The sequence below is a fragment of the Malania oleifera genome, chromosome 9 (assembly GCF_029873635.1).
Source record: "Malania oleifera isolate guangnan ecotype guangnan chromosome 9, ASM2987363v1, whole genome shotgun sequence".
Lineage (NCBI taxonomy): Eukaryota > Viridiplantae > Streptophyta > Magnoliopsida > Santalales > Ximeniaceae > Malania > Malania oleifera.
In genome coordinates this window covers 40,274,491-40,286,640 of record NC_080425.1, presented here as the reverse complement: position 1 = coordinate 40,286,640, position 12,150 = coordinate 40,274,491, and the positions used below count along the sequence as shown (strand labels likewise).

Here is a 12,150-nt window from a genome sequence, read left to right as displayed (position 1 = left end):
GACACAATAGGGATAAGTTAAATAAAAAATATATGTTTAGGCATTTTTTCCCTCTTAGATGACAAATATTGACATGATTTTAATTTAAAATGACACATGGACATCATTCATACACAATTATCAATTGCACATTTTACAAACAATAGTTATACATTCATCAGCAACATTTATACTAGAGAGCCCAGCAGCAGAGCAAAAAATAAAAATAAAAAACAGATTAATTTGATTAATTGAAAGGGGAAAACTCGTGATTGACTTTTTTTTGGGGGGGGGGGGGGGAAAGGAAAAGAAAGAGGCTAGAAGCCTGGAACAGGACTTACCAGTCGTGTTGGCTGGGCTCAAAGCTTAACGTAAAGAAGCAAGGACACTAACGATCTTCCTCCACCAAGACATGACTCTTGCTGTCGTCGATCCAGTGAATTAGGGATATTCCAGGGGTTAGGAGGTCCAGTGGTGCTCTGCAAGGCTGGCATAACAGCTCTAGGGCTCCAAAGTCAAAAAAATATTTACCGTAGTACGCACTGCACTTCAGGTCACGGTACAGGTATGGCAACAGGGGATGCTACCTAACAGGTATGTGGTTCTTGGGGAAGTAGGCTTAGTAGGTATGCCATTTTGGATAGTTATGCTTGAACCACTTATTCGGTCAACTAGTCTATACGCTATGTAGAACGCGGTAAGCTCTGAATAATTTAGTTTGGATGGAATAGAAAATTATCCATATTATTCTCACTCAATTAAATTATATAAATTATAAATAAACAACAATTAATTAGTAAATTAAGTTATTTCTTTCAATGTAAATTATGTATTAAATTTTTAATTATAATGTCATACCACTAGGTGAAAAATGTTGTTGAGCTCTTCAAATAAACAAATCGACATGAAAAATTAAATTTGTAATTAGGGGCTGTACTTACTGAAAAAATTAGTAATTATGAGCTGTACCCAAATAAACATGTCAAACACTGTTGGCATTCCTTCTTTCCGAAATAAAAAAAGGGTGTACTCAATCCTCTCTCTCTCTCCACACAGCCATCCACCATTGCAGCAGCAGGAAGCTGGTGTCTCACCCAGTAGCAGGAAGCCGGTGTCCCTCTCTCTCTTGCAGGCTTCGCAGCAGCAGGAAGCCCTCTTCCCTCACCATTGCAGGCTTTGCAGCAGCAGAGAGCCCTCTTCTCTCACCATCGCAGGCTTTGCAGCAGCAGAAAAGCTATCTTCTCTCGACACTGCAGGCTTTGCAGTCCTCTTCTCTCACCATCACATGCTACACAGCAGCAGGACGCCCTATTCTCTCACCGTCCAGGCTTCGCAGCAGCAACTTTGCGGCAGCTATTTCATGTCTACCATCTCTCTGATAGTTCAACCATTTAATATTCCAGCACAGCTCGAACTCGAACTTCTACAAACATTTTCAATTTTTTCTTACAATTTGTTTTGAAATTTCTGAATATTTTCGTTACTTCAAGATTTTTATTTGAAAATGGTTCATAAATTTGGGTCACCACTTCTGGCAATTTGAATACCAACCCCCATAAATCCGGAATGCCATCAAACCTCAAATTTGTACGGCAATCTGAATTGCAGTTCCAAGGGGAGAGTGTCCCAGGTAACCATGGTCTAAACATACCAACGTAGAAGAACCTCTTGACTGTCTCTTGGCTTCTCTTCAATATATATATGGGGTTTCTTAAAGGAGCAACAAAATGCAGCACTTTGCAACAAGCTGTGACATGACAGTGTCCTTGTCGCTTAGGAACCACCGACACTTGTAGGAGCCTAAAGTGCTAGTCTCTGGCACCTGCCTGACATGCCTCATGTGTCAGAAATTAATTAATTTTTTTGTTTCCAGACAAGATTGAGACACTCCTAGAAACATTGTGCCACAACAATTGCATAACGACAAGACCATCTCAATCAAAACTAAAAAAAATATAAATATAAAACAAAAGCATTGAGTGTTCATCTCAATCATGAAAACCAAAAATACTAAGGGGCCATATGTCCATGGCATCCTATTCCCATGTTTGTTTTGGGGCTAGAATCTGATGTGGTAAGAATATAATATTCCCTTAGGTTACATTGGTTTGCAAAATAGCTATTCCTCAGAGTAAGATCAACTATAGTGGAAATTTTAGGAATGTGAGTAATAGCTTTTCCTTGTATGCTCCTTATTATTTCATTCAACATGTAATAAGAAAGGAATAGACATTCCCATGGTGAAATTTGGGAATAGTATTTCCTTATCTATTCCTTGTTATGGACTCATAAAAAGGTTCACCTTATTATTTACTTTATGTTATCACAAAATCTATCTTATGTAACTAATTGTAAATAACCTATTATAACTAATCTATTCCTAGGAATAGATATTTTGCAAACCAAACATAACCTTAAAATGAAGGATTCCCAATAAACCTTTGCAACCAGCCCAACAAAAAAAAAAAGGTGTAAGTTTCATGAGAATCCTTCTTTTCTGGATCCAATTCTACATTTACAACTTTAGTGCCTAAGAAAAGTAGGTCTATCAAGATCTCTAAGTATAGACCGATTAGTTTTGTTTTGAGTGTATAAAATAATCACCAAACTGTTAGGTAAGAGGTTAAGTGTGGTGCTTGATAAGACTATTTCTAAGGCCCGGATTGCTTTTGTTGGGGGGGAAGAGGAGGGGGGGGGGGGGGGGGGGGAATTGTGGATTCAATCCTGATTGCGAATGAAACCATTGAGGATATAGAAAAAGGAAGAAGAATAGGCTTGTTTTTAAGTTGGACTTAGAAAAAGATTATGATAGAGTGAGTTGGAACCCAATGGATAAGATTTTTGTGAGGAAGGGGTTTGGAGAGAGATGGCATGGATGGATGAAAGGTTGTATGTCTAATGTGAATTTTGCAGTGATAGTGAATGGTGAGCCCAAATCTTGGTTCAAGGTCACAAGGGGGATTAGACAAGGAGATTCTCTTTCTCCATTGTTTATGTTAGTGGCTGATGTTTCGAGTATGATAGTTGATTGGGCGGTGGATAGAGGTTTAGTGAAAGCCCTTAACAAGGGTAGGGAAGAGATCACAGTGCCGCACCTTCTATTTACAGATGATACTATCTTTTTTCTGGAGGATCATAAGCCTTCTTTCATTAGTATTTTGAGGCTCCTTCAAATCTTTGAAGGGGTTTCAGGGCTTAAGATTAACTTGGGTAAGAGTAGTAATGCAGCTATTAATGTGGCTGTAGAGTGTGATAGGGATTTAGCCATGGAACTTGGGTGCTTTGAACTAGTTTGGCCATTCCCTATCTCAGGGTTCCTTTGGGAGGTAATCCTAGATCATCTAGTTCTTGGGATCCAAGCATTTAGATGTGTGGAAGGGAGCCCTTTTTTCTTTGGGAGGGAGGATTACTCTAATTCAGGCCTGTCATTCTAGTAATCCATTGTGTTTTCTTTCTATTTTTAAAATTTCAATGGGAGTCGCTAATAAAATTGAAAGAATTATAAGAGATTTTCTTTGGTCAGTGGTAGTAGGTTCTAGAGATCATTTGGTGACTTGGGAGGTGGTTTGTAGGACTAAGAGAAAGGATAGTTTGGGTCTTGGAAATTTGGTATCTAGGAACACAGCTCTTCTGGCTAAATGGCTTTGGCAGTTCCACTAGAGGCTTCTTCATTGTGGCATAAAGTAATCAAAAGTAAATTTGGACTTGATGGGAATGGATGAGATACTAATATGGGTTTTAGATGCCCTGGGAAAGTTAATTTACCCTCTCTTTATTCCCCATGCTAAATTTGTTTTGGGTAAGGGTTGTAATATCCATTTTCGGAAAGACCTATGGATGAGGAATGCTGTTTTGTCCACCTCTTTTCCTCCCCTTTTTTGATTGAGCTCAGGGCAAAATGATCCCATTTCTTTGTTTAGAGTAGACTCAAGTGGTCCTTTACCCTCATGGGGTTTTCACTTCTGCAGAGCCCTGAATGATAGGTAAACTATTGAGTTATCTTCTTTTTGATTATGTTGAATAATTGTAGGGTATCTTCCGAAAATGATAGTCAGTATTGGTTGTTGGATTCTTCGGGAGTCTATTCTTGTAAATCATTCTTTGAATTCTTGGTTGGGACAAATTTCTCTTTTCTTCTTGTTAATGGTTATTTAGTCATTTAGCATTATTATTAATTGTTAGAGTTTGGTTAGTAATAATTGTGAGTTAGTAAGGGCATTATGGTCATTCCAATTGTACTTGACATACATTATAAATAGAGGGAAAGACCTATCATTGAGTTTAGGTCTTCCATTTTACCCAATTATTCAACATGGTATTAGAGTATGATTCTAAAACCTAAACCCTAATTGTTACCACTATTATCAAAACCAAAGCCTAAAACTCAAAATCCGCTGCATTTCTATCATCATAGAAAAATTTTCAGTAATACTATAACCCTAGAAAACAACCAGCAGCAGAATTGTGAGTTAGTAAGGGCATTATGGTCATTCCAATCATACTTGACATATATTATAAATAGAGGGAGAAGACCTATCATTGAGTTTAGGTCTTCCATTTTACCCAATTATTCAACAAGGTATCAGAGTATGATTCCAAAACCTAAATCCTAATTGTTACCACTATCATCAAAACCAAAGCCTAAAAGCCAAAATCTGCTGCATTTCTATATAGAAAAAATTTCAGCAATACAATAACCCTAGAAAACAGCCAGCAGCAGCAGAAAGTCAGACCAATAGCTAGAATCTTCTGGGCAACACTGCCTGTTTGAGAACATCAAATCTATTATAGATTTTGCAAAATCAACACCATAGTCACCCACAGACACTGCTGATCAGCCCCCCACTGAAATCCAATCTCCAGGCAGTGTCCCACGAGCCCTCATGTGCCAGTCGAAGGCTGCCAGGGCCAACTCCACGCGCGGGCATGTTAAGCTACTTTCAGGCATGTTTTTGACCTGAAATCATCCAGCAGTGATCCAATCGCTATATTAACATGTTACTGGAGTTTTTCGTGATGTTTTTTGCCCAAAGATCTCACCTTTTTTTAATTGCTCATGTGTGGCACCCAAGGAATGGTTGTTTGATGCTTAGTGAAGCAGTTTATCAATGGTTATTGAGTTTATTGGGTCTGAAACAGTGGGATTTGCTGTGTTTTTTATTCAATCCTCTAATTCCTTCCATACATTAAAAAATCAAGCTGTTGAACGTGTTTTGCTCAAAAATCCAATCTTTGTTACGACCATGCACCCATGATAATTCATTAGTTGTTGTTCAGTGTTAGTAACAGTCATTAGTGACTTTATGGGAGCAGTGGCAGTGCTCATAAGCTGTTTTTGTGAGGCTCTGGCAGTATTGTATAAGTTGGTGATTTCTCCATGGTAGTTTCAGTGGTTCACCTCTCCAATTGTTCCAGTGCTGTGTGTTGCTTTCTTGGGGCTGCGTCTGAGTTCTTGGTGCTGTGGCAGCCGCCTTGTACTGATTTATTTGTGACTTGTTCATGGTGGGTCACCTTGTTCGTGATCGTTCCGATTGTTCCAGCAATTAATCTTATGATCATCGATCTGAGTTTGTGAATGTTGGGATGGAGTTTGCAAATCCCAAAAGTATGGTTCCTTCGTTAGTCACTCGTTTGAGTGAACCACGTACTATGGCTATATCAAAGGGGTATTCAAGGTTTCTACAATATCAATCGTCTCAACAAGCATTTTATCACATTGTGTTTTTTTGCCCAGAAAGGTAATCCTATAGTCTATATGTCATCTGGTATCCTTCCTACTAATACTTGGGTTATCGATTCTACTGCCACTAATCATATAACAAGTGCAACCAACTTCTTTTCTGATCTCCAGGATCCTAAAAATCTACCTCAAGTTACCCTTACTGAAGGGTCAACTATTGCTGTTAAAGGGATAAGAATAATAAATCCTATTCCTTCCATCTCTCTTTCTTCTACTTTATACATTCCTAAATCTCCTTTCAATCAGTAAGCTAACAAAGTCACTAAATTGTTCTGTCACATTCTTTCCTGATTTTGTGGTAATTCAAGATCCGAAGACAAGAAATAAAATTGACACAAGATGTGAGGCTCGTGGACTTTATTGCTTTGAGTCACTTTCTCCACCCATTGTCTGCATAGTCGCAGCCACACCACTTCAAATCCATTGTCACCTTGGTCATCTGTCCTTGGACAAGTTGAAGCAGCTAGTTCTTGCATTGGGTTCTGTGTCAAATCTTGAGTGCGAGTTTTGTCAATTGGGCAAGCATCATCGTGTTCCCTTTGCTTCCCGGGTTGACAAACGAGTGGTTAGTCCTTTCATCCTAGTCCATTATGATATTTGAGGTCCTAGTCATGTCACATCAAAGTTGGGGTTTCGGTACTTTGTTACGTTTGCTGATGACTACTCAAGGATGACTTGGTTATATTTATTAAAAGATCATTCCGAGTTGCTTGATCTCTTTTGTACCTTTTGTTCCTAAATAAAGACTCAATTTGATATGTCAGTCAGGATACTTCATAGCGATAATGCTGAGGAGTACTTCAGTACCCAATTTAGTACTTATATGGCTAACTCTAGTATAATCTATTAGTTCTCTTGTGCCCACACTCCACAACAAATGGAGTGTATCAAATAGAGCAGAGAAACATATATTCTTGAAGTCACTCATACCCTATTGTATCAAATGAATGTCCCTGAAGTTTTTTAGACTGATGTTGTGCTCATAGCTTGCTCCCTCATCAATAAAATGACATCCTCTATCCTTGGCGGTAAAATCCCATATTCAGTTATCTTCTCTAAGGCTCCTTTGTTCACCCTTCCTCCTCGTATATTCGGTTGTGTCCTTTGTCCATCAGTTAACTCCAGGAATTGATAAGTTGGATCCTCATGCTATCAAATGTATCTTTCTAGGCTACTTCTATATCCAAAAAGGATATCGATGTGTCCTGCTTTACATCAATTCTTTGTCTCTATTGATGTCACCTTCTTTGAGTCTACACCATAATACTCTGATTCCTTGTGTTTTGTTGACCTTGATGAGTATCTTCCTTTGCCTTGCCTTCCAGATTCGAACCTAGTATCCGTGCCCAATCCTCCTACATCTTCATCCAATTTGAGTCCTTGTCACTTGGATCATCCCAATTTGCAAGTATACACATGGCGATTCAAGGAGGAAGTGCCCCCTCCAACTTCTACTATTGTGCCCCTAGTTCCCTCATCGAAGATCTTATTTCCCATGATATTGATCTTCCTATAACTGTTCGAAAAGGTAAACGCACTTACACCCAACATCCGATCTCTAATTTTGTTTGTTATGATTCTTGTCGCCCTCTTATTACTGTTTTGTTAGTATTATGTCTCCTATTGCTCTTCCAAAATCTATTTCTAAAGCCCTATCCCATTCTGGGTGGAGGACAACAATTGTTGAAGAAATACATTATAATGATACCTAGGATTTGGTACCTCTTCCTCCTGATAAGTCTATGGTTATTTGTCACTAGATGCACAATATGAAAGTCAATCTTGATGATTCCGTGGCTCGTTTGAAGGCCCTTCTTGTTGCTAAGAGGTATACTCAGGTGTCTGGTTTGGATTATTCAAACACATTCTTTCCGGTCGCTAAACTTGCCTCAATACGTTTGTTCATTTATTTAGCCACCACTTGCCATTGGCCTCTATATCAATTAGATGTGAAGAATGCTTTCCTACATGGTGATCTTCATGAGGAGGTATATATGGAGCAACCACTTGAGTTTGTTGCTCAGGGGGAGTCAAGCATAGTATGTTGACTTAAGAAGTCATTGTGTGGATTAAAACAATCTCCAAGAGCATGGTTTGGCCGTTTTAGTGTTGTAGTTCTTGAGTTTGACCTTCATCACTGTGTAATAGATCACTCTGTATTTTATCGTCATACTCCATTTGGCAGGATTTTGCTTATTGAATATGTGGGTGACATTGTGATTAATGGTGACGATGATCGAGGCATCCAAGACCTAAAGCTTTTCCTACAAAGTAAGTTACAGACCAAGGACTTGGGACCAATGAAGTACTTCTTGGGTATAGAAGTATCGAGATCTCGTATGGGAATTGTCTTGTCATAGAGGAAGTATGTTCTTGATCTTTTAGATGAGACGGCGTTGTTGGGTTCCAAACCTATTGATATACCCATGTACCCATAGATCCCAATAGTAAGTGCCAGATATGGGTAATTAGTTGCCTAACCCAAGTCGGTACCGAAAACTTGTTGGAAAGTTGAATTATCTCACCGTCTCCCAACCGGATATATCCTTCGCAACAAGTGTTGTGAGTCAGTTTTTTGATTCCCCAAGAACAAGTCATTGGGATGTAGTAATTTGCATCTTGAGATATCTCATAAGTGCACCAAGGAGAGGTCTCTTATATCAAGATCGAGGTCACACTCATATTCAAGGATATACAGAAGCAGATTGGGTCAAGTCACCTTCCAACTGAAGATCCACAACTGGTTATTGTATCTTTGTTGGTGATAACTTGGTGTCTTGGAAAATTAAGAAACAAATTGTGGTGGCCAGGCCGACTGCGGAGTCAGAATACAGGGCTATGGCGCACACATGTGAACTTGTTTAGCTAAAGAACTAGGTTTTCCACATTCTCAACCTATGGAGTTTATGTGTGATAATCAAGCTACTATTCATATTACCTCCAACTCTGTCTTCCATAAGCAAACAAAGCACATTGAAGTTGATTGCCATTTTATTCGAGAGAAACTTGTACAAAAGCTCATCACAACCACTCATGTGAAGTTTGAGTTTCAGCTTGTTGATTTGTTCACTAAAGCCTTGGAAGGTGCTCATGGGAAATTCATTTGTAACAAGCTGGGGTCATATGTAGGGGTGGCAAAACGAGTTCACGGGCCAGGTCCGGGCAGGTTGTAAATGGGTCGAATCATAAACGGGTCAGGTCGTAAATGGGTTGAAGTTAAATGGGTCACAATCATGTAAACACTAACCCACCTGTTTAATAAATGGGCGGGTCACGAGTTACCCATTTAAAAAATATAATTTATTTATTTTAAACTTTTTTAAAAAATTTCTGTGTAATAGTCATGTTCAATCCAGTGGGCAAACTAGGTAGGCGTCTAAGAACATGCTTTCTTGTAGCTAGGAACTCCTTTGAAGATATGTAATAGTCAAGTCCAATCAAGTAACCTCTAAACCCTAAAAACACTTCCATGATCTGCACTCATAATAGTGATGCACAAGTCTACTCAAGCATGTTCAGATCAAATCAACAACGCACGCCACACACGAATGGTTCAGATCAACCTTTCATCCCAGGGATCAAGCTTCTAGAGATCGACCTCGGCGATGATGGCGATGGGGAGTGGAGCGGAGGAGGCCTTCTTCTTGAGGTAGTGAACGACGAGCTCTTCGTCGGTGGGGTGGAATCAAAATCCCAGTGGGAGCAGCGGCTTCTACGGACCCGTCAACGAGTCCGTGCTCTCCATTATTCAATTAACACCTCCACGGCTCCACCGGTGTCGATTCTGAATGAAAGGGTTTCTGTCTCCTTTGTCTCTCTTGAAATTTGAGATTCGACGGAGAGCGAGCGAAGGGAGAAGACGAAGAAGAAGAAAACATACCAGAGCAGGTGCCGAAAAAGTTAATTCATGATGGCGTTCTTCGATTAACGAAGTTCTTCTTCCTAGATCTTTGTCTCCATCTCTTTGCCTCTCTCTGTATATATATATATATATATATATATATATATATATATATATATATATATGTGTGTGTGTGTGTGTGCGTGTGTGTGATACAACCAAGTTTGTTGCCATGGTTGTGACGGCCATCCTCCTCGGCCATGCGTGCAAATACAAAGTTGTCGCAACCGAACGGTCCGAACCCTCATTTTCTTTTTTAATTTGAAACCACAAATGACAACCCATCTTAGCATCGAAACCCTTGGGCCTTGAAATTAGAACTGAACTGATAGGGGTGGCAAAACGGGTCACCCGGCGGGGGACCCGACCCGAACTCGGGTTAGCTCGTTTATAAACGGGCAAGTCACGGGTTGACCCGTTTATAAACGGGTTGACTTACATAAATCCGTACCCGTTTTAAATGGGCAGGTCACAGATCACCTATCGGGTTTTGACCCATTTTGCCACCCCTAAGCATATGATATATATGCTCCAGCCTTAGGGGGAGTGTTAATGGTCATTTAGTCATTTAGCATTGTTATTAACTGTTAGAGTTTGGTTAGCAATAGATGTGAGTTAGTAAAGGTATCATGGTCATTCCTATTGTACTTGACATATATTATAAATAGAGGGAGAGACCTATCATTGAGTTTAGGCCTTCCATTTTACCCAATCATTCAACACTTCCTTACAAGGTTATATGGAAGGTCAACATTCCCCCTAATATAAAATCATTTCTTTATGCTTAATAGGATAAATATATAATGACTTGTTGCAAATGAGGAGACCTTTATAAGCTCTCCTTCATGATATATGTATGCTTTGCTTTAATTGTTCAAAGTCTATTTTAGACCTTCTCCTACACTGTGATTTTGCATGGAAGGTTTGAAACTAGTTATTTAATTACTTTGAAGAAAGCTAGGATTGCCCTAGAATAGTGGAGGAGTTCTTGGCAATTTCTTTTGTGGGGTTTGGGAGGAAGAAGGGAGGAATTGCATTGTGGAATTTTGTTTTAAATGCAGTGTTTTGGGGCTTATGGAAGGAACGTAATTTGCATATATTTGCAGGGAAGAAGTTACCATATTGGTTGGTGTGGGAAAAGATTCTTTTTATGGGTTCTTTATGGTGTATGGGCTATGGAAATTTCAAGGAATGAGTGTTTCAGATGTTCAGCGTGATTGTAAGTCTCTTCTTAGGGTGTCTTGAGTTTCTTTTGTCATTTCTTATTTTTGCAGTTTTCTTGTTTTGTTTTCTTGAGGATTTTATTAGAGACTAGCTAAGGAGATGTCTTCTCTCTTGCTTGTGAATTCTTTCTTTCCCTAATGAATTTCTTTCCTATCAAAAATAAAATAAAAATTGCCACCCCCATGATTTTGGTCAGTTGAACATCAACAGCCCCACAATATAGTATTATTACAAGTTATTGTCACTCTTATGATAAATTTTATTATAATAAAAAAAACAGAAATCAAGAAAAAAAAAATTATTATTATTAGGTTATAATAATATAGCATAATAATTTAAAATTTGAAATCATATTGCCCTCGATTATTTCAGTTAATTGGATTGTAATGTGTTAATTTTTTTTTTTATATTTGATGGTTGGAATTTTTTGGACATGGATTTAATTTGGTATATATTCTTAATATGTTTTCGTGCTAAAAATAAGATTATTCTTCATATTTTTTTTCATAAACATGTCAAGGTCTACAAGATTCCAATGTTGAACCAAACACTAACATAGGTTTCCGGTGTACATTCTTAGGAATCTTCTAACGTGAGCCAAACAAAAAAATCCCATGAAGCTAGCATCCCATTCCTATTAATGAAATTCCTAGAAATATCATTCCATGGGAATATTTTTTACTCCGTGGAGCAAACACCACTTAAGTGCTCTCCCTTTTCATTGTGCCCCCCTTTGCAAACACAATAGATATCCAATACAACTATACAAGCAAGAAATTTGAGTCCCACCTCCACCACCAAGAAATTCTAAGATCTCACCTCTTATAATTCTTGCGCCCTCCAAAGCAAGAAACAAAGATTCCATAACATATTCCCTTTTTATCAAAGTCCATTCACTAACATCAAAAGGTCATCTTTATGTAAGAAAGAAAACACAACATATCTCAAACCAAGGGTACATCAACTAATCCTCTAGCAATCTAAGATGATTAATGATCCACATTCCTCTTCAATTAAAATGATTATAGTGAAAATTCAAAGAAAAAATGTCATCACACACACAAACAAGAGAGAGAGAGAGAGAAGTCCAGAAAATGAGCTTCCCAAGGGGATCAAAATCAAAGAGAAAAAATTTTAGAGAAAACATACAACTAGCGCCCAGCATATCAAGGTTCACTATCTTTAAGCATTTGTAATATTTCAGTTTTAGATTACTGAACTATACATGACAAAAATTGGATTAATCAACTAAAGGATGCTTAGTTGAATAGATTACATTCAACTTGGATATTATTAAAATCTGCAT

General features: G+C 38.4%; 1 protein-coding gene across 1 annotated transcript in view; it reads right to left on the bottom strand.

Moving 5' to 3' along the window:
- The window catches only part of LOC131164259 (ubiquitin-like domain-containing CTD phosphatase), a 43,244-nt gene that overhangs the window by 3,722 nt on the left and 27,372 nt on the right, over positions 1 to 12,150 (bottom strand). The window lies entirely within an intron of this gene.